The sequence below is a fragment of the Thamnophis sirtalis genome, unplaced genomic scaffold, assembly GCF_051295495.1.
Source record: "Thamnophis sirtalis isolate CommonGarterSnake01/CBP01778 unplaced genomic scaffold, rThaSir2_p1.2 scaffold_9, whole genome shotgun sequence".
Lineage (NCBI taxonomy): Eukaryota > Metazoa > Chordata > Lepidosauria > Squamata > Natricidae > Thamnophis > Thamnophis sirtalis.
The window spans coordinates 63,129,163-63,151,073 of record NW_028261389.1 but is presented as its reverse complement, the minus strand read 5'-3'; positions in this window follow the sequence as shown (position 1 = coordinate 63,151,073).

The following is a 21,911-nucleotide window of genomic DNA, read 5'->3' as shown; positions in this document are numbered from 1 at the left end:
GAGGAAACATCAGCAACCTGTCCAGTTCTGATAATATTACCTGGATAGCTGAAAATGTAATGTATTTGCGCACCCTATTACTAAAAGTCCAAAGGCACCGTGAAAAAAATGCAGCTAAAATTTAATATAAAGGAGGTTAAATGAATGACAACAGGTATTACAGGCAGCCTTAGAATTGACACTGAAGATATTGAAGAGGTGGGTAGCTTCTTCATTTTAAGATAAACCCTCAGCCTTAAAGGAATAAGCAGTCTATGCCTACAAAGATCAGAACCATGCAAGTCATGCAGTGGTGGGATTCAATTTTTTTTACTACTGGTTCTATGGCTTGGTAGGCGTGTCATGGCTTGGTGGGCGTGGTTTGGTGGGCATGGCAGGAGAAGGATATTGCAAAATCACCATTTCCTTCTGATCAGCCAGGACTCGGGAGGCAGAGAATAGATGGGGGCGGGGCCAGCCAGAGGTGGTATTTACCGGTTCTCAGTGACGTGCGGTGAGGTTTATGCCTGGTGAGGCTCAGCTGGGCATCCTTTTGCGAAGCAGCTCAGTGGGGCAGCGGGGGACTCAGGAGGCAGAGAATAGATGGGGGCGGGCCAGTCAGAGGTGGTATTTACTGGCTCTCTGAAGTACTCAAAATTTCCGCTACCAGTTCTCCAGAACCTACTGAATACCACTTCTGGCTGGCCCCAGTCATGGAATACCCTATGATATTTTATGATAGTGAACGTTAGATTTAGTGTTGGAGAAGACTCCTCAGAATAGTATGGAAAGCCAAGTAAAGATTTCTTTCCCACGAACAAATCTGGCAAAATTCTACTTGTACCCAGTTTTTCTGTTCCCATGTATAGAACATTTTGAGAAGTCGGTAGCACACAGGAAAAAAGGAGACATAAAGATATAAGCATATATAGATGATATTAGTAACCTCTAGGCAGTAATACAGCAGCTTTTTTGTTCTGTTGTCCAAAAGTGGAGAGACCACCTAAAATAAAAATCTAGTTCTTTCACCGATACGTAAAGTAGAAATTATGAGTGGAATTAAACATTAATTAAACTTTGTGTCCACATATTCAGCAACAAAATGCATTACTTAACCTTTCACCTATCATTCTAGAATTCCACTTAATCATGTATTTCATATTATGTGTGCGCCACCACATGGCAAATCTGAGTAATTTTTCTTTAGAAGCATTTCCTCCACCTGTTCCCCATGTTGTAATGAAATATGTTGTGTTTTGTGATTTTCATACTAATCATTTTGGGTTCCTCTGCAAATATAAGGTAAAATACAGTTTGTAGAGCAGTGGCCTAGATCATCCCTTAGCAAAGCAGGCAGAATAAAGTGATCAGAAATGCTGTTTGAAGCAGCCCCAGTCAATGAGCCTTGGAGTAGATTCTATTTAATGATCCACAAGGAGATCTGGAATGATTTCAATGAATTTTTATTTAAGTATTGAAGACACATGTTTTCTTGCAGCAATAATTCCCAGATAGAGAGAATTCTCCACAAAATCTTCATTCATCTCAGAACTTCAGCTAGTTATTGCAAAGATGTATGAATTCAATGTCTCCTAATAATGTTATCAGAGGTGGGGTTCACAGATGTTTACCACCGGTTCACCCCACACACTCAAGCTTGCTTCATGAGTGTGGGTGCCTTCCGCGCATGCATTTTGCTGGCGAACAACTTCAAAAATGTGGCTAAATAGGACAGCATAGAGCCGGGGTGGTGGGGGGAGGATGGGTATTGGCGGGCCCACCTGGGCCCACCCGCAGGTCGGCCTGAACCGATCCGGTGACTGAATACCACCTCTGAATGTCATTCAAATGCAATATGAAGAACTCTTGAATCTGTACCAAAAGAACAAAGCAAAAACAATGAGAGCATCTTACTTAACCCTGACAGTCTAAGTGAATTATATATTACAAATTGAGTACTGTAAACACACAGGATTATACATATGTACACAGTACCCGCATCCATACTCATACAACTTTTCTAAGAAATTTTACCATGTTGCATCAAGGATTTTCTTTCATTTCATGGTTAGGAAGTCAATGCACGTGAAGATCCAATCCCTGTTTTTGTACTGCTGAGAAGGAGGAGATTTCAGGGATTTAATGACATGGGACATATCATCTGTACATATACAGTGCATTGCAGCACTTAAGCTGGTTGGCTTACAAGGGCAAATCATCTAAAAATAAAGCTGGTTTAAGCAAACCTCCTCTGCTTTGGCCAAGTGAATAGATCTTTGTTCTCTCCATGCAATGCTTAGAACAGGGGTGTCAAACTCAATTTCATTGAGGGCCACATCAGGGGTATATTTGACCTTGGGGGACCGGAATGGGCGTGGCCAGGGTGGGCATGGCCAGCTCAACATCACTTGTGTTGTAGTGGCCTGAACTTCGTTTTTGGCTGGGACAGCCTCCTGCAACCCTCTGCCAGCAAAAACAGAGCTTGGGAGTGCCACCTACAGCCCTCTTGAGCTCTGTTTTCAGCTACAATGGCCTCCTGCAACCCTCTGCCAGTGAAAACGGAGCTCAGGAGGGCCACACGCAACCCTCCCAAGCTCCATTTTCACTGGCAAAGGCACTGCAGGCCGGTCATTTGCTGTTTCCAGGATGACCCTGCAGGCCAGAACTAAATACCCATGAGCCAGATCCAGCTCCTGGCCCATGAGTTTGACACCCCTGGCTTAGAACAATTCAAATTGTGAATTCTTATATTTTTTATCCCTTCCCATGCTCTGCCAGGAAAATAAGCACCACCATTTTCTTTTCCACAGATGGGTATGTGAGGGCATACACTTCCTGTTGACATAATTTCCATATCAGTCCTTCTTTATTGACTCTTATTTGTAGTCCTTTCTGTCTGATGGGTCCACAGATTGATCACTTTTGGATCAGAAGGGAAATATAGTATAAAATATAAAATGGCTGTTGCAGCCATAATAGGTTACTGGAGAAGAGGGGGACATAGCTGCCATAGTGAACAAAAGCCAATTGGAGAAGGAGATTTGTCCATAATGAAATGAAATGCAGGAAGCAAACCAGAAATGAATGCATATACCCATCCAAGTGGGGAAATATTTTGTAAAATGGTACCAGGAAAAGAATTGTAGAATTTGCATTCCTAGTCAGCTGGGGACAAGCCGAAATAAAATGTCATGCATTCCTGCTGTCAAGAAATGGATAGCAATATATATTCATGCTGGGGCATTTTGGCTGGGCAGTTGAATCCTTTGAAAAGTATTTGAAAGCACTTCACACTCGTGCCAGGCCACATTTCTCTCCCATCTATTAGATGAGTTTTTAATTTAATTTGGAACAAATTAAAAATTTTCTGATTTGGAACGTCTAAAATTTAGGTTAAAATTATTAACTTGGTGGTCACTGACAGAGTTCAGAGGTCACCCATAAATCTTCAGCAAGTCCATAATCTGATTTTAAAATGCTTTGGCTCATTGTTGCTTCTAGCATGCAGTTCAGGTTCAATAAAGTAAGTAAAACAAGCCGAGGTGGCGCAGTGGTTAAATGCAGCACTGCAGGCTACTTCAGCTGACTGCAGTTCTGCAGTTCGGCTGTTCAAATCTCACCGGCTCAGGGTTGACTCAGCCTTCCATCCTTCCGAGGTGGGTAAAATGAGGACCCGGATTGTTGTTGGGGGCAATATGCTGACTCTGTAAACCACTTAGAGAGGGCTGAAAGCCCTATGAAGCAGTATATAAGTCTAACTGCTATTGCTATTGCTATTGTTTATGTCACAAGCAGTGTGCAGGCACTTGTTATTACTTGTGCAAACTTTGTAATTTTAATGAGGCTTCAGGTGAAGCACTAGCCTTGGCTTGGTAGCTCCAGACTCTCCACTGAAAGTAGTATCAAGTGGAGATTATTCCTAACCTTTTGCCCAGAGGGGAATGGTTTCGTACCAATTATGTGCCTTTCTCCATTACTGTTTCTCCAAAACTTCTGCCCACTGCATTCCAAATAGGACTTTTATCAAGAGACTATTAAAAAAAAAACAGCTATTGTATTTGATAGCTATGTGATGAATGGTAGAAATTAATAGCAGTAAACACAGCAAGTGAGAGTTGGGGTTTTTTTTTTCAGAAAAAAAACAATCTTATTAAAATTAGCTAATACTGCACACAATGCACATTTAATAAAAACCAGTTTTACAAAATTGTCTTAAAATTACTCCCAGGAAAATGTGCATAGGATTGCCACCTAAACTGTTTGAGCTGATTCCGATCTGCAGGATTAGCAAATCCCACAAGAAAGAGGTTTGTCCAAAGTTTGATGAATAATATTTTTAAAAATGTCTGTTGGAGAACATTATCACAAAGAACACATCTCATCTGTTACTGTGATAGTCACTTTTTAAAACATTGTTCTATATTTTCCATTTTGTTGTGTTTTTTTTATAAATGCTACACAAATTGAAATCTGGGGTACAGAGTTTTGTACATCCACACTATCTTTGTATGTCTACACATATCTCAAGCTAATGGAAATGTCTCTATGTAGTCTTGCCACTGTATGATCAGCATCTTCTTTACATCCTGCATATTCTTTTCAAGCAATTGTTCCTTGTACATTAAGGCTGCCAGGTCTGCAACAATCAAGAGCAGGGATGTCAAACTGGATTTCTTCGAGGGCTGGATCAGCATTGTAGTTCTCACCCATAGGCCAGCTGGAGGTGGCGGGGAGGGGGAGCAGATGGACGCCTCCTGCAGCCCCCTGCTAGCCAAAACAGGGGCCGAGGGGCTTGTGCAGCCCACCCCTACCCCATGGTCCACCTGGACAGCGTCCTGCAGCACTTTGCTGGCCAAAGTGGGGTACAGGGGTCTCACAGAGCCCCCTCCTCCATGGCCTGTTTTCAGACTCCACGGGCTCCTGCAGCACTCTGCCAAACAAGTCGTACCACATTTTGGCTAGCAGAGGCACCGTGGGGTGGTCCTTTGATAGGCTGGCCTCATGGGCCAGATCTAAGCACCCTGTGGGCTGGATCTGGACCACCGGCCTTGAGTTTGAGACCCCTGTTCTAGAGTGTTCTGTATAGGGCAGCAAGGTATTTGTGTTTTCTGCTTCTCTGCAATGTATGTGGGAAATACTTTGGAAGGCTAGACAATGAGATGCTGCCAAGATAAGAGACAGCAGGGCCCACAGCTGAATAGTGGGTAGGGCAAAAGACTCAAAAGGGACCTTTCCTAGTTTCTTGGGCTAGAAAGGAGACAGGAGGTAGGATTGTATTTTCAGACTTGCAAGATTCTGTAATGTAGCTTTACAATAAAGTAGAATTAGCTCATATGATTGTGATTCCTATCTATTCTACCCTGTGAGGCAGGGGTGGGTTCCAACTTCTTCTACTGCCAGTTTGCTCAGGGACACACTTTGGGCGCGCACTCACACATGTGCAGTAGTAAAAATATTGCTTCTGCACATGCACAGAAGCAAAAAACAAGATGTAGGTGCCGCCAATAGAACCGGTTTGGGGGTGTGGCCGGCCGAGTTACTACATACTCAGCCGAAGTAGGCCGAACCAGTAGGAACTCACCTCTTCTATGAGGCCAATACTCTCTTGTTTCTATGTAGGGTTGTCTAGATTAATGTAGTCCATGTCAGATGTTTTGAAAGAAATAAACTAATTCCTAATGAGCAACAGTGGTAGGCAGGATTGGACAAATCTCAGAAATTTTGTTTTGCTTAACTTCTTGCCATATTAATCTTGTCTGACTGACCTTAAAAAGTGCCCAGACATATTTCTACGTCAATCTTCAAATATTTTTTTAAAAAAATATAAAAGAAAATTAAAAACAATTTTTATTTGCATTATTTTTTCATTCCCATTTCTGAACCTATTCTTTACCGGGATTTCCCCCAAACTCTGAATTCGGGTGTGCTTTCCCCATACATAGTACACTTTCCAATAGTGATGGAAACTATTTAAAAACAAGAAACTGTAGTATGTAAATACATTACTATAGAGAGTGAATATCGTTTTGGAAAGTTCACACTGGATATTTCAGGTTGAAGTGTGAACTGCATGAATTCTTCTCCTAATCCTTGAGGGATATTTAACTAAGACTCAGAAAATTACTAACAGTCGGGGTAGACACTACCAAAGTTGTTGAATCAATTTTAATAAAATGAATAGATCTATTTGCACTAATTCCCACCACTTATACAATTTCACACTGAAATTCTGCTTCCAGAATTTTGTGATTCTTTATGTGAGAACTTTAAAATTTCAAACAAGAGAGGACGGGAAGGATTGAGATAATGGGTATATAAATATTATCAGGCTGATAATGTTCAATTGTGACTTCTACTGTAGAAAATTCACAGGGAGATCATAAGCACGGAGATAAAGTATTTGCTTCATTTCTTTTCTTCCTTAAATCCAGATGTCAGTGCTACCAATAAGATGAACCACAATGATTGTTGTTCTAAGCAGTTTGCCAGAGAATTGGGTCTCCGACAAAGCTACAGTTTTAGCCTTTTCCTGCCAAATGCAGCTGCACATAATGACTTGGAGCACAGAATGCTCTTTTTGGGCCTCTCCGGAAAAAAAAAATCCCCATCAGTTACATTGCAAGAATCTGCAAAAATGCAGGCAGATATTAAAATGTCAAGATCTCTTCTGCAAGCCTTGCAAAACTGTTTCAAAACTTGCCCTTGGTTGTCTTGTCTTATCTGCACAGGTAGCTCTTTATTTCACTGGCATCTCTGGGAGGGGATGCTATATGCAACGTGTCATCTGTAAAGGATGCTACAGCTGTAATGCTTATAAGAGAGGTGGTTGATTCACTCTGACACACAGTATAAAACATCACTTTTGAATGGTGTACTTAAACTGGATGTATGGAGGATGTATAACTAGAAAAGACTTATGGATGATTGGTATTATATGTTGTAGCTGCAGTGAAACTATTATAGGTACAAACATGGAAAAATACAGGAATAACCACAATGGAGGAATAGATTATGAAGATGACACAACGTACTGAAATAGCCAGATTGACTTGTCTGATTAAGGAAGAAACAATAACTACTTATTATAAAAGACTGGAATCCCTTTCAGGAATTTTTGCTGAAAATGGACAAAAGTGAACTTATGATCTTGGGATTTACTGATGAAGAAGGGTTGCTTATGGGAAAACAGAGAACCATGATATATAATTTGGGAGGGCAGAAATGGTAATAATCATCTTCGTAACAGTTATAAAGAAGACCGGACTATCCCATCATCTTATCTCTCTTAGGTTCTACTTCTGAAATTTTGCCAGACTTTCACTTTGGCTAGCTTGGATATATTACCTTCTGCAGATCTGTAGGAGTGGTATATATATTTTAAAAATCCTTTTCAGTAGTGCTAATATCCATGTGGAAGTGGTACTGCTAAATCCCTAAGTCATAGGCTCCTCTGTGGCTCTTCCCATGGGCAATCAAGAAAGATATACTATGATTGGTGGTGGAGAGAGATGTTGCAATCATATTGTGCTTGGGGCAGGAGTGAAATTCAGCAGGTTTTGACAGGTTCTGGAGAACCGGTAGCGGAAAATTTGAGTAGTTTGGAGAACTGCCAAATACCACCTCTGGCTGGCCCGAGAATGAGGTGGGAATGAAGATTTTTGCAATATCCTCCCGCAGGAGTGGGGGAAGGAGTGGAGATTTGCAGTATCCTTCCCCTACCATGCCTACCAAGCCACGCCCATTGAACCAGTAGTAGCAATAATTGAATTTCACCACTGTAGTTATCCCATTTTAAAGAAATACCCTTGTCAAGGGCACAATGAGTATCTGCCACTGCTTCTATCTCACTTGGACCTTTCCAGATTGCCCAGTTTTGTACTATCATTTGTTTTATGTAGTGTATGTGGAACTCAAAATGGATTAAAACTTGGATCTCAACATCTCACATTACCTCAAATGATTAATTTTTTTTTTCTTACCCAAATCCATATAATGGGCTCTTTGCATTTTAATATTCTGCAGATGAGGTAGATCATGTATCATGTAGGAGGAAGCTATGGGAAACACCTCCATTAGAAATCAGAGATGTCCACCCTTCCTTGAATGATGCAACTGCTCCATTGCAGGAGAACTACAGAATAGCAGCCTTTGATTGCTTATGGACTGAATTCACAAAGCCCAATCTAGTTTGTCCAGATGTTGTCTTAATGAGTTAGGTGAACCCTGACATTTTTATTTCTTAATTGGGCTTTATGGCTTAGCATGCTATAGTTTATTCCACTCTTCACCATTAAGCAAACTAGTTTACTGTGCTGTGCAGTTTTGTGATAAGTTTGTCAAAGGACAGCAAATGCTGGCTCCTTTCATTCAGAAGAAAGTATCACATTGCAGTTGTTTCCAGGGGGCTTAGTTAGGATAGTATTTTTGTAGCCAGAAAAAAAAATCATTGTGGAAAAGCAGAGATAAGCCATGTGATTGGACCATGATTCTCAAAACTTTAAGCGATAATAAATAAATGCATTGGTCTCAAATGTGCCACAAACTTTCTTCCTTTTGAACATTATGGAACTGTGTTACATTGGCATAAGGGACATATACCCACTTTTATGCATGTTTGTGACAGATTGTTTTGCTACATCAACACAATATAGATCTCAAAGCAGGTCAATCTCAATTGTTGTATACTCTCAAAGGAAAAATCTACCAGCAACATCAAAATCCCCGTTTCTACCAGCCATCTAAACCACATGTGTGTCACAGTGCAATTAAATTAAGTGCTTCCCCTTTTAGGTTTTTAGCAGAATGTAGTCAGAGAAGATGAGATGACATTCGGGTTCATCCTACTTTCCCTCCCCCAAACAGGAATAATTCCCCCCCCCCACACACACACACTCGTTTTCCACATCTTCATTTCCGTTGTGAAACTACTTAGTCCCTTTAAATAACTTGATTGTCAATCACATTGAAAAATGAATGCCCAGGGCTTTGCACAGGTCACAGTTCCCCTCCCACAACAGCTGTTGTGTTTTTCTTCCTTTTGCTCCCTGTCTTCATCAGCATTTGCACTACTGAAAGAGAGCTGACTTCTGTGCTGACAGAGTAATCATATTACATAAGGATGGATGCACTTTAAATAGGGTGGAATGCCTTTCAACTCCACTTTCACTAGTTTTTAAACATTGCAACATTTAAAAAAAAAAAAAAACAACAATCACTAAATAAGGAAAACTCATTTTGTTATACTAGGCCAGAATTTCCCAATACTGAAAAACGATACAAAGTTCATAGGAAGAAATGAATTTTCTGTTTGGATCTCTTATCTCTTATTTGTCTCTTATTGAAAATGCTTTGCGTGGTTTTTCCCTTCAAACACATGCATATAAATTCAAATACCCACTGGATGATTTATTTAGAAGTTGTTTTTTAAAAATATTTGTATCCTATTTTTTTTTAATCTTAGAAAGCAGTGAAGAGGATAATGAAAAATAGAATTCAGTTCAGTTACGTGATAATTAATCCTTGGCAGGCAGAATACTTTCAAGAATAAAATACAGCTTCAAAAAAGTAGCCAGTGTAGAAATTAAACCTTGCATTTAATTTATTCTCACAGCTGCAGAGAAATGAAACTTAGAGGCCCAGCTGAAAATAGGAGCAGCATTGAGTTCGTGGGTTCACTACTATCAGTCTATTATTTATCTATTTTGTCAAGCATGAATAGAAATAGCAGTTAGACTTATATACCGCTTCATAGGGCTTTCAGCCCTCTCTAAGCGGTTTTACAGAGTCAGCATATTGCCCCCAACAACAATCCGGGTTCTCATTAAATAACAAATATAAATATAATCATGATTATGAATACATGAAATGAATGCGAATACAAGGGAATATTAGGGACAGTAAGCACGCTGGTGCACTTATACCCGCCCCTTAAAGACCTCTTAGGAAAGGGGCGAGGTCAACAGTAGACGTTAAAGATTAAAGTTTTGGGGATTTGGGGAAGAAACCACAGTGTCAAATGCATTCCAGGCATTGACAATTCTGTTACTAGAGTCATATTTTCTGCAATCAAGTTTGGAGCGGTTTACCATAGGTTTGTATCTATTGTGTGCTCGTGTGTTGTTGTGGTTGAAGCCGAAGTATTCATTGACAGGTAGGACATTGTAGCAGATAATTTTACATACTACATTTAGTACATTATTATGAGAAATGAGCATACTTTGTCATTCCTGTTTAGAAAAATCAATTGGGAGCATAACGGTAGAGTGAAATAATAAGGTCAGCTGACTTCCAAGTAAAAAAATTATTTTGCAATATCTTGCAAGAAGAAGTTCATTTAAGTTGTGTTTTAAAGTGAAGTGATCTAATTTTAGTTTTTTTGATCAATCTGCAACTTGTCCATTAACCTCATTTAAAATTTACATTTCCCTGAATGGTGTGACCCAGTTTTCCACATCAAATTCCCTCCAAAATCATAAGGGCAAATATACAGAAGACTGAAAATAGCATACAAAAATGTTTCAACCCAGTAAAATTATCTGTTAAACACACATATATTTGGGGAAGCAGCAATATAGAAAAAAGGTGCACTAGGATGCATACCAACTTTCCTACAAAGCCTCTTACTAAATATTGTTGTGAAAACAGGAATAACCCACTTTAAGTCTTTAAAAAAATGCCACAACTGACAATCACTAACACTTGCAAGTCCTGTGAAAGCCATATTCTTGCTGTGTGAAAAATACTTAAGGGCATCAGTTAGTACACTGAGAACAACCAATAAAAAACTCTTGAGATTCTCTGGAAAAAGCTATTATCTAAATAGGTTCCCACTTTTCTGCTGATATTGGACTCTCTTGTACATTTTACATTTTAAAGACAATTCAGGAGTAAGCTTTGCTTCAGTGTTTCTATAAAAGGGGGGTGTTTTTTGCACTTTCGGTTTAAGTGAGTAACCAGTATATACCTAAAGTGATTGAAAAGCAAATAAATTCAATTGAGGTGGGGGAAAAAACCTTACCCAAAGTTAAAGGAAGCAGCACTTTTGCACAACTTCTGTTGTGAAAAACTGTAGGCCATAATTCAAGGCATGTATAGCTTATTAAATTTTCACATTTCCTTCAGGAAAATCCAGGACATGTCAAAATATAACTCTTCGATTTAGGACTGCATTTCTTGAGCTACAAAACTCAAGACAAACTGTAGATGGCAGCAAAGAGTATGTTATTTTTTTGTAATGATACCTGGGAATGACCTTGCAAGATAGGATTAGGAAGAAGCCAAGATTAGACAACAATAATACAAAGTACAGCAAAGACTACAGAAGGAATGGGAGCATGGGAAACATCTCCAAAGGGACCCTCCCTAATTTTTTGGACTGTAGAGGCAAGGGGGGGGGTACTTTCAGACTTGCAAGATTTTATTGGTGTGACCTTAAAGTTAGAGCTAGTCATTCTGGGTGTGTTTCGTGTCAACCTTGTGCTACCTTGCAAGGTTGACATCAATCATCCTTAAAATATACTGAATACTACTGATACATTGATGTGAAAACACATGCATTTACTTATCTCCTCTTGTGGGTAAAAAAACAAAACTCTCTGAAGCTTGGTGTGATCATTTGACATCCCTTTAACCAAAACAGAAGAGTGAAATATTACTTTTCATCCAGAAATTTGAAAAAGGCACCCTCTACTCTAGCCATTGACATTCATATGGTACATGTAAAGGTAACGGTTTCCCTTGCACATATATGCCAGTCGTTCCTGACTCTAGGGCGCAGTTCTCATCTCCATTTCAAAGCCAAAGAGCCAGTGCTGTCCGAAGACTTCTGCATGATCACATGGCCGGCATGATTAAATGCCAAAGGCGCACGGAATGCTGTTACCTTCCCACCAGAGGTGGTCCCTATTTTTCTACTTGCATTTTTACCTGCTTCCGAACTGCTAGGTTGGAAGAATTTGTACATGGTTTTGAACTGCTAGGTTGCCATTCATACCCCACCCAAATGCTTGTTCAATCTCAGTTTCTCACCTCCTGTCCCACACCTGGGCATGTTCAGCCTTTCCAAGCACCCCACTCCTCTGATTCATTTTTGCATCTTCTCATCACCTGGTCCATTAAGCTTGGCATCTAATAACCCCATGCATTCTTGCTTTTCCTTCCATATCCAACCTCTCTCCCGCCCACTGAATGTGAGCAGTCTATACACCCTTGTGCATATTTAGTTTTTGCCTCTTCCCCCCACTGTTATGCGTGTTCTCCCACTCATGTTCCCTGTGCCCACTCAGACTCTTATTCATTATCAGCCCCACACACATTATCTCTTCCCATCATCCCATCCACATATTCTTTCCTCTGCCCACCCACCCACTTTCTCTCTAAAGCTCCATATGTCAGAGAAAGTGACGAAGGAAAGCAGATGTAGATTTTCTTATGGCAAACAATGAGCCCCGAAGGTTGCTTTACTAACAGTGATAGTAAATCAGAACAGATTTATACCGAACTACACATCTTTAGCCGCAGAGAAGGGGCAAAGGGGAAGAGAACAATTGATTTGCACAACTATAGAAACCAGCCTAGTTAATTCTTAAGTGCAGCTTGGACTGAATCCAATGCAAAGACTGTATATTTCAGGCAAGAAAGATTAAATATCACCTATAAATGCACCACATACACAAACTCTGCAATTACACTTGTTACTGTAATATTATTATTACTTTCACATTTATTATCTGCAAAGAGCCACCTAGGACTATAAATTACAGTAATTTCACATAAAATCATTACTGTTCAAAACCACAGCTTTTGTTATACATAGTAAATGGATAAGAGACAACAAAAGCATATTGTTTGTGGGGTGGTGGTTTCCAAGTCCTATTCATATATTTAAAATGTATGGAATGATTTATTAACTCATGCAGCCCTTCATGTCTTTAGCATCATCCCCATGATAATTCTGGATGATGCATTGAAACCAGAAGACTGTTTCCTCTTAGATTCCACTGAGACTTGTTCAAGGAATTCTAAGATATTTACAGTAAATTAAAGGCTAATTAGTTGGAATGAAATGCCAGCACCTGCTCCTGCACCATTTAAAAGATTTTTTTTTTTACAAACTGATCTGATATTTCAGGGCATGGCTTTCCTCCTCCAAAATGTTTTTAATCTAATCAGAAAATGCAGCCTAAAGTGTTAGGATTCTTGGGGTATTAATTTAACCTCAGTTTCTCCTCTTCCAGGGAATGAAGAGCCTTTATTGTATTAACATGCTGGTAATCAAAAGCAAGAGTACAGTATTTATGATGACTGGCCTGGCATTAAAAATGCATGTCCCATTCAGATTCTATGAATCACAACATGAAGGAGGAAATGAGCAGTTTAAATGATAATTGACTAGTGAGAAGCTCCATTTATGTAAAGAATAAGTTCAACTGATGCTTTTCTCCATAGCCATTAATTCTCCTGGGCGCTCACTAAGCCAAATGGGAGAAATTATTTTTCACTTATCAGACACAATGGTCTGCTTGAAAATACCATTTTTACATTTGACTTAAATAGACAAGAAAAGAGGAAATTATAAAATCTACAGCTGTGTGTCAGAAAATCCAGCTAATACAAGTCCTAAAGGAAACCCACACCAACCCAGTCAGTCTATTGTGTCAATAACATGAGAGAAAATGCTGTTGTTGATTATAGCCCCCAGGTGGGTTCCTACTGGTTCAGACTGGTTCAACCGAACCGGTAGTAACTTGGCGGCCTGGATGTCTGGAACCAGCAGCGACCAGGCCTGCCACACCCTCAAACTAGTTCTCTTGGTTTTGCCTTCTGACCATGTGCAGAGCAATTTTTGTTGTGTTGTGCATGCATGCACAGTGCGCATTAAGCATCCCTGAGTGAACCGGCAGTAGCGGCAGCCAGAACTCACCCCTGCCCCACTCCATGATAGCAGATAAACCAAACAGGAGAATTAAGGGTGTGCCCTTAAGGGAATCAAGACCAATTCAAAGACACCTGGCCAGGGGCCCAGAGCTGGGCAGTCAGCAGCCAACCTCTTCTACCCAGTGCCCCCAGTCTGCTGGCTTGCAGAGAGTAAGGGAATAAGGGACTTGGATGGAAATATAGAAGAATTGTTCCCTTGTGAAAAGGGGCTAAAACATTTCTTGAGTCCAGAAAAAATGACTTACCATTCAGAACTTGTTCAGGCAAATGGTATAGAGAAGGGATTTCAAACTTGCATCATCATGGCTTCATCACATGACATATTGTGACTTTTTCCCCCTTCGCTAAACCAGGCATGTGCGTGGCCAGTGCATGACACATCCAGCCCGTGGGCCATGAGCTTGACAGCCTTGGTATAGAGACTAAGGAAAATGACTTTGGCAGAGATCTATAGAAGCTGTTGTCTGATCAATGAAGTTTCCAATAACATTTGGAGAACATTGCCCTAATTCACTGAATATAAAAAGAAGGTGTAGGAGGATTTACAGCACAATCAGACTTTTAAGATTCCGTCACTACAGCCAATCTCAATAAAAGTACATACTGGTAGTTTTATCCTTTCTGTGAAGTTGATTTCCTGATCTGATCTACCTAGTGGGGCTGACATGGTCTCACCACAATACCGTCAGTTGACCCACCCACCCCCAACTATAATTTAACTCCTGCCCTTGCTGCCTCACCACTGCCACCATTACCAAGATTTCTACAAGAACCATGGAGCTGAACGCCACTGTTATTGCCACCAGCGCCATAACCATTGCTAAAGTCATCAGTCTAAAAGATCAGCAAGTGCTAGTCATGTCCACTGACATAACAGCCTCTTGGGTTGCCACCACCTTTAAGAGTGCCACCAGGATTCCCTGAGTGAGAGGCAGTAGTGAGATTCAGCCAGTTCGCACCGGTTCAAGTGAACTGGTGGTTAAATTGCCCACTCCGACTATCAAAGTGGATCCTGGGCACTGCACTGTGCTGCAATGGAGAAACGGGCATGAGGGAAGAAGAAGGCTGCTTTCCCTCCACCCTCCATCGTGCCGGCCGCTCCATTGACCATTTTTCCATTGCAGCACAGCGCAGTGCCCAGGATCCACTTTGATGGGGGGAGGGTAATTTAACAACCAGTTTGCCCATAGTTAGATTGGCCATTGCAAGAGGATCGTCTTGCATGTGCAGTGTAGATGGAGGACGGGGATTGGCCACACCTCCCACAATAGCCAACCTGACCCTGGGTGAACTGGTTGTTAAATTATTTGAATCTCACCACTGGTGAGAGGTGGCTCATATGGGCAAGAGACTCTTTGGCTGAGCGGACAGCCCGTTTGACCAATCCGTTCCCGGCGGATTGGCATCCGCCATGCCCAGGCTGGCAAGATACATCTGGAAGACTTTGGACATAAACTGTGGCCCATTATCGGAAATAAGGATGTCCGGAAGGCCATGCATGGTGAAAAGGGCATCCAGAAATTGGATGGTAGTGCCAGAGGTGGTAGTTCACATCGGGAAGAGTTCAACCCACTTAGAGAGAGCGTCGACTATTATGAAGAAGGTCTGCCCCACAATGGGCCCTAGAAAATCAATGTGGAGGCGACTCCACAGGGCGGAATGGATTCCTACTCCTGGGGTGGAGCAGCGGGAGTGGCAGGGTCAGAGACTAGTTGGGGCAGGGGGCATCACCTCAACGTGTCCGCATGGCCCATGGATTTCCCAGGCTGGTAGAGTAAGGAAGAGTAAGGTATAGGAGTAGACTGCTAGGAACTCAGCCCAGCAGGACATACGAGGGGAAATTATTGGGGGAGGTGGGCTTGTCCCCCACCAAGATCCCCAGGAGTCCGTAAGGAGTTTGAAGGGTCTGCCATATAGATAGTGGTGGAACCATTTTACTCCTGCCACGACAGCCAGGGCCTCCTTGTCCAGCTGGCTGTAATTCCGCTCAGGCTTGGACAAGGTATGGGAATAAAATTCTGGGGCCCTGGTTCCGTCGGGAAGGAAATGGCCTTGACACCGAAGGGCGAGGCATCACAGGCAAGGAGGAGGGGAAGTCGCTCATTGTATTGAATGAGCACGGGGCGGATGTCAAAAGGCCTTTGACAGCTGCGAGCACATGCACCTCGCGGATAGTCCAGGCCCATGGCGCGGAGCTGTCCAATAGGCAGTGGAATGGCTCTGCTATGGTAGCTTTGTGGGGAATAAAAGAAGCGTAAAAATTTAGAAGACCCCAAAAGGCCTGTAGCTCCGCCTTATTCGTGGGCGTGGGCGCCAAGGCAATTGCATCAATTTTGGCAGGGGTGGGGTGGATGTCATGTTGGTCTATGAGGTACCCTAAGGAACACCTAACTGACATTTGGCGTGCTTCAAATGGAGGCCAGACACCCGAAACATGCCAGCACAGCCCTGAGTGTTTTGATGAGCCCTGATCGGTCAGTAGCAGCAATCAGGACATCGTCAAAATAGAGGGTCACCCCAGGGATACCATGGAGCAATCACTCCATTAATCCCTGAAAGAGTCCTGGGGCAACGCTAATGCCAAATTGGAGGCGGAGGCATTTAAAAGCACCACAGTGCATAACGATTGTCTGCGCCACCACAGTAGCATCATCAACAGGAAGTTGTTGATATGCTTGGGCCAGGTCCAATTTGGCAAAAATCTTGCCCTGGCCCAAGGAATGCAACACGTGTTGCACGACAGGAACGGGGTATGGATGCGCCTGCAAGGCCTTGTTCACTGTGGTTTTATAGTCCACGCAGATCCTAATGGATCTGTTGGACTTGAAGGGAATCACTATTGGCGTTTCCCACCAGGAATGATCAATAGGCTCCAAAATTCCCTGTGCTATGAGTTTGTCTAACTCCACATCGACCTTTTCCCATAATGCAAAAGGCACCCTTCTGGGTGAAACACCCTTGTCGCGTAGCGGAGGGAGTAGAGGCGGGCCAGTGGTGGGAACCAGCAAAGTTAGCCTCTCTTAATTCTACAGGGCCAGAATGGCAGACAGCTGCAATGTGGCCCTTCTTCCCACACCTGCGGCAGACGGCTACCCAGAATTTGCATGAGGAGCGTAGTTGGTGGCCCCCGCAGCTGAGGCAGCTTCTTCCGTCCTTAAGAGGGAATGATTTGAGGTGGTCAATGGCGAGGTCTACTTCAGACTTCAACTCATCAGGGCCGAGTTGGTAATTTACAGAGGAGTGAGGAATGAAGGCATAGCAGCCGGAGGGAATCTCCTGAGGTCTGGGGTGGACTGATCGGCCATTTCTGAGGCGCATGCCTCGTCCACCGCAATTTTTAAAGTTAGTTCAGCACGAGAAAGGATGAGGTGGTGTAAATTAATGTCTCTCAGTCCGTAAATAAATTGCTCAAGGAGGGCCTCATCCAAATCAGCGAATTCACAGTGGATGGTGGTGTCTCTGAGAGCAGCAACGTAGTGGCTGATGGACTACCCCTCAGCCTGTATGCACTGGCGGAAAAAATGCCTGTGGGCGAACCGGGAAGGGGTCGGCTCATAGTGAGTCTTTAGTTTGGCTAAAAGCAACTCCCATGGCATAGTATGTACTGGAGTAGGGGCAGACAAGACTCAAGCAGTAGTGAACATTTGGGGACCGCAGTAGTTCAGGAAAACCCCTCTCTTCCTTTCCACAGACAGTTCAGTCAGGTCGTGAGCCTGGAGGAAACACTCAAAGTGTTCAAGGAACGCATCCCAAGATTCTGCCTCAGGGCGGAAAGCCGTGAAAACCAAAATGGCAGCCATTGCAGGTACTCAAGTGGGGTCTGTTTCACATGTCCTCGTCGCCAGTTTTATGTTCTATTGAACAGATGACTGAGGAGCGTGGCTGCAACAATTATTTATTAACAAGTAACAGTAATAGTGAACAGCATCAACAAGAACAGAATGGAACCGACCAAGAGCCGCTTGACAGAAATTTATATGGGCAGCTGTCAGGCGGGGAACCAATAAGCAAACAGCAACTCTCCCACCGGCCGGCAACCACCACCAGAGCCAATCAGGGCTCTTCCCTGATCTGACTGTGGCTGCTGGCCATAACCATGAGGACATAACAGCCAAATTTATAAAAGTCCCCTGATGCCACTGAACTACTCCAAATGAAAACTGTGAACGAACAATCAACGTTTTATGTGTTGAAATGAACTCTTAGTTTTTCTGCACACTGCTGTGAATCCAATACATGAGAAATTTCTTCTTGGTTGTAATTTCCAGTCACCTATAAAGGGCTCACATTTCTCACTTTGTCAAGGTATGTAATTTTCTAGATTATGACAAATCTTGAAATATATATTGACAGGGCACAGTTATACAGTGATTTAGTTACACAGAAAGAATGAAATCAATGGAGCCCAGGCCCTCCAAGAGACCTAGCTGTGACCTCCCAGGCCTACATACTCAGGAGCTCAGCTGTTTAGCTAGAAATAATCTAACTAAAACCATTTTATTTTATCTATAAAAACTGAGGAGTGAGGATTTGCACATTTAACATGGAAGAGTTTAGCCTCAGGTTTTATTTTGATAGGCACCCCCTCAAAAATTTACAGTTGCAAATCCCAAGGTCTCCTGTTCCATAATTTCAGGGAAATTTGAATCAATGGAAATTAATTTTTTAATGAAACAATGAAGTCCCAATAATGTGTTTTTTTTTCATTTCCTGGGCCTGACAAATAAATCTCATATATCAAATAAGCAAAAGAAGTAAGCACACAGATGGAGGTGCTTTTTCTTATGAAGGTAAAGTAACTATATAAAACATCCCCCACTTGGATAGTCTAGATTTTTCCTTCTTTATCTTTTTAAAAAAACGACTACATGGGAATCCTTTCAAAGGTGGATTTAATCTTAATGGACACCTTTCAGATTGTGCTGGCAATGTCTTTGGTTCAATACATTTATTCTAACATATTTCATCATGGCCTTAATGGCTACTGGCATAAGCATGTTGAAGAAATAATGACATCATAAGTATCATAACATGAAGCAAATGACACAGTGTACATTATATCCATTTGCCTCTTCTTTGTTTCTTCTGTGGACATTCATGGCTACTTATGAAAGTATTTCCAATGGTGTTTTTTTTTTAAATAATGCATAGAATTTGCTTAATTAACATATCTCAAATAGGCTCCAGTGTTATTTAAACTCTAATAGCAACACTAACAAAAAGCCAAATATATCACAAAACTCTTACCTTCTTCATATTGAGCCATAACACTCAACCTTGTTTAATGTAATCCTTTTAGTGTTTATAACAGAAAGAGTTGGAAGGGACCTTGGAGGTCTTCTAGTCCAACCACCTGCTTAAGTAGGAGATCCTATAGAATTCTGGACAAATGGCTGTCTAATCTCTTCAGCAAGTGAGCAAATATTTCAAAAATCAGGGCCAACCAAAATACAGTGGTTTGTCTGGTTGATCTGTGCATGTGAATGTATATGAGGAAGGAAGGAAGGAAGGAAGGAAGGAAGGAAGGAAGGAAGGAAGGAAGGAAGGAAGGAAGGAAGGAAGGAAGGAAGGAAGGAAGTTCCTCTAGAGCAGTCTCATAGTGATAGAGATACTGAGAGAAGAGCTGCTCTATTAATAAAGGTAAATGTTCCCCTTGCACATATGTGCTAGACATTCTCGATTTTAGCGGGTGGTGCTCATCTCTGTTACAAAGGTGAAGAGCCAACACTGTCTGAAGACGTCTCTGTGGTCATGTGGCTGGCATGATTAAATGGTGAAGGCACACAGAGCACTATTACTTCCCAACCAAAGATAGTCCCTATTTTTCTATTTGTATTTTTACATGCTTTCGAATTGCTAGGTTGGCAGAAGCTGGGACAAGTAATGGGAGCTCACTCCATTATGCATCACTAGGGATTCAAACCGCCAAACAGCTGGCCTTTCTGATCGACAAGCTCAGCATCTTAGCCACTGAGCCACTGCATCCCTTTCTCTATTAATAGGGTTGGTTATAACATCAGTCTTCCCATCTCTCTGTCTAGCCCACAATCTAAATTTCTGATGGATTTAAACATTTGAGACAGGTTAAGAAAAGGACAACGCTGATTACAACTGGATCCAGAACCACTTAAGAGTAAATTTCAACAAATGCAGTCCCATTAAAGCTAAGGAGCCTTGAAGGAGTCCGGCTGTGTTGAATCTCATTTTGCCATTAATTAAAAAGGCCTGGTTCAGTTATACAGACAGCTACATGTTGAACTATTTTTGCCCAAAATATAACAGTTGTTAAAAGGAAGCAAAAAATGTTTGACTGCTACAACACCTAACATTTTGCTTCTTGACAGTTGTGATATGCCCCGCGGTCTTCCTTCTCTTGGTGTTAAAGGCCATCTGAGAGTGAGAGACAGTTGATAATGCTGGAGCTTGTGCTGAGGGAATAACTTTGACCTGACCATTCACTCTCCTCCCGCGGAGTGTTATGTTTTCTAAATACCTGCAGTAACATTATTGCACGTAGAAGAAAAGGTTTATCCATCACTTAGCAGTCTGTGGTATCCTTATTTCACCTCAGAGAGTATTGCTACAAAGCACTGCCACAAGAAAAAATGGAATACTTCCATGATTGATCACCCCATTTCTTCCTGCCTGGCTTTTGAAAATAAATATATACATAGCAACCTCTGTTTAAAATAAATATAAGATAGTTACAGCATGGAAAAAAGGATTGCTTCTTTTTATGCACGGATGATTTTAATGCATTTTTAAGTTTTGAAAACTAGACTCAATGGTAAGTGCAGTTTTGTATTTTGTAGTTTATGGCTTTCTTCAAAAAAAAAACAACCAACCCCTGGATAATGCATAAAATGAATCAAAAAGTTGATCCACTTTTTCACCCTAGCACATTGCACCATCTTTTAACTAAATAAATGAACAGTTTTTAAGCTTAGATTCCATTTAGTTATTAACAAGACCCACACAAAGCTCTACTGACATCGAGTAGCAAAGCTATGAAAAATTCAGAAAATCCAAGAGAATTTTTCACAGAAATATTTGTTTTACAGCACGATAAAAAAATGCATGTACACACACACACACACACACACATGTATGTAAAGTAAAGGTTCCCCTTGCACATATGTGCTAGTCCTTCTCGATTCTAGGGGGTGATGCTCATCTCTGTTTCAAACCTGAAGAGACAGCGCCTTCTGAAGACGTTTCTGTGGTCATGTGGCCGGCATGACTAAACGCCTAAGGCACACAGAATGCTCTTATCTTCCCATCAATGTGATTCCTATTTTTCTACTTGCATTTTTTTACATACTTTCAAACTGCTAGGCTGGGATAGATAGATAGATAGATAGATAGATAGATAGATAGATAGATAGGTAGGTAGGTAGGTAGGTAGGTAGGTAGGTAGGTAGGTAGGTAGGTAGGTAGGTAGCTAGCTAGCTAGCTAGCTAGGTAGGTAGAGAGAGAGAGAGAGAGAGAGAGAGAGAGAGAGAGAGAATAGACAGACAGACAGACAGACAGATACACACACACACACACAGACACACACACACTAACCCGGCATTGCCCAGGTAAATACCTGGGGGAAATTTATAGGAGGGAAATGTCTGGACCAAACGTAATTTCTAATGTTGGATTTTCCCCCTTACCAGAGGCAGCCCCCTTGTGGAGAACTGTGAAGCTGTTACCATGGCAACTCCATTGCACTGTACAGTAGAAGGCATTTTATTGCAATACAGTAGAAGCCTTTTAAAGGCACAACAGGCTGCATCTTAACAGAACACATCTCCCAAGGGGTGTTAGGGGTATCTTACCCCCCCACAGTATTTGTCTCCAGAGAGTAAGTCATCTGTGTACCAAATTTGGTTGAAAGTGCTTGAGGCATTCCAGAGTTATGCTGGAACAAACAAACAAACACACATACACACACACACACTTTAAACAGAGTGTCTGTGTAGATGTTTGATCATCTACTGTTATAGGCATAA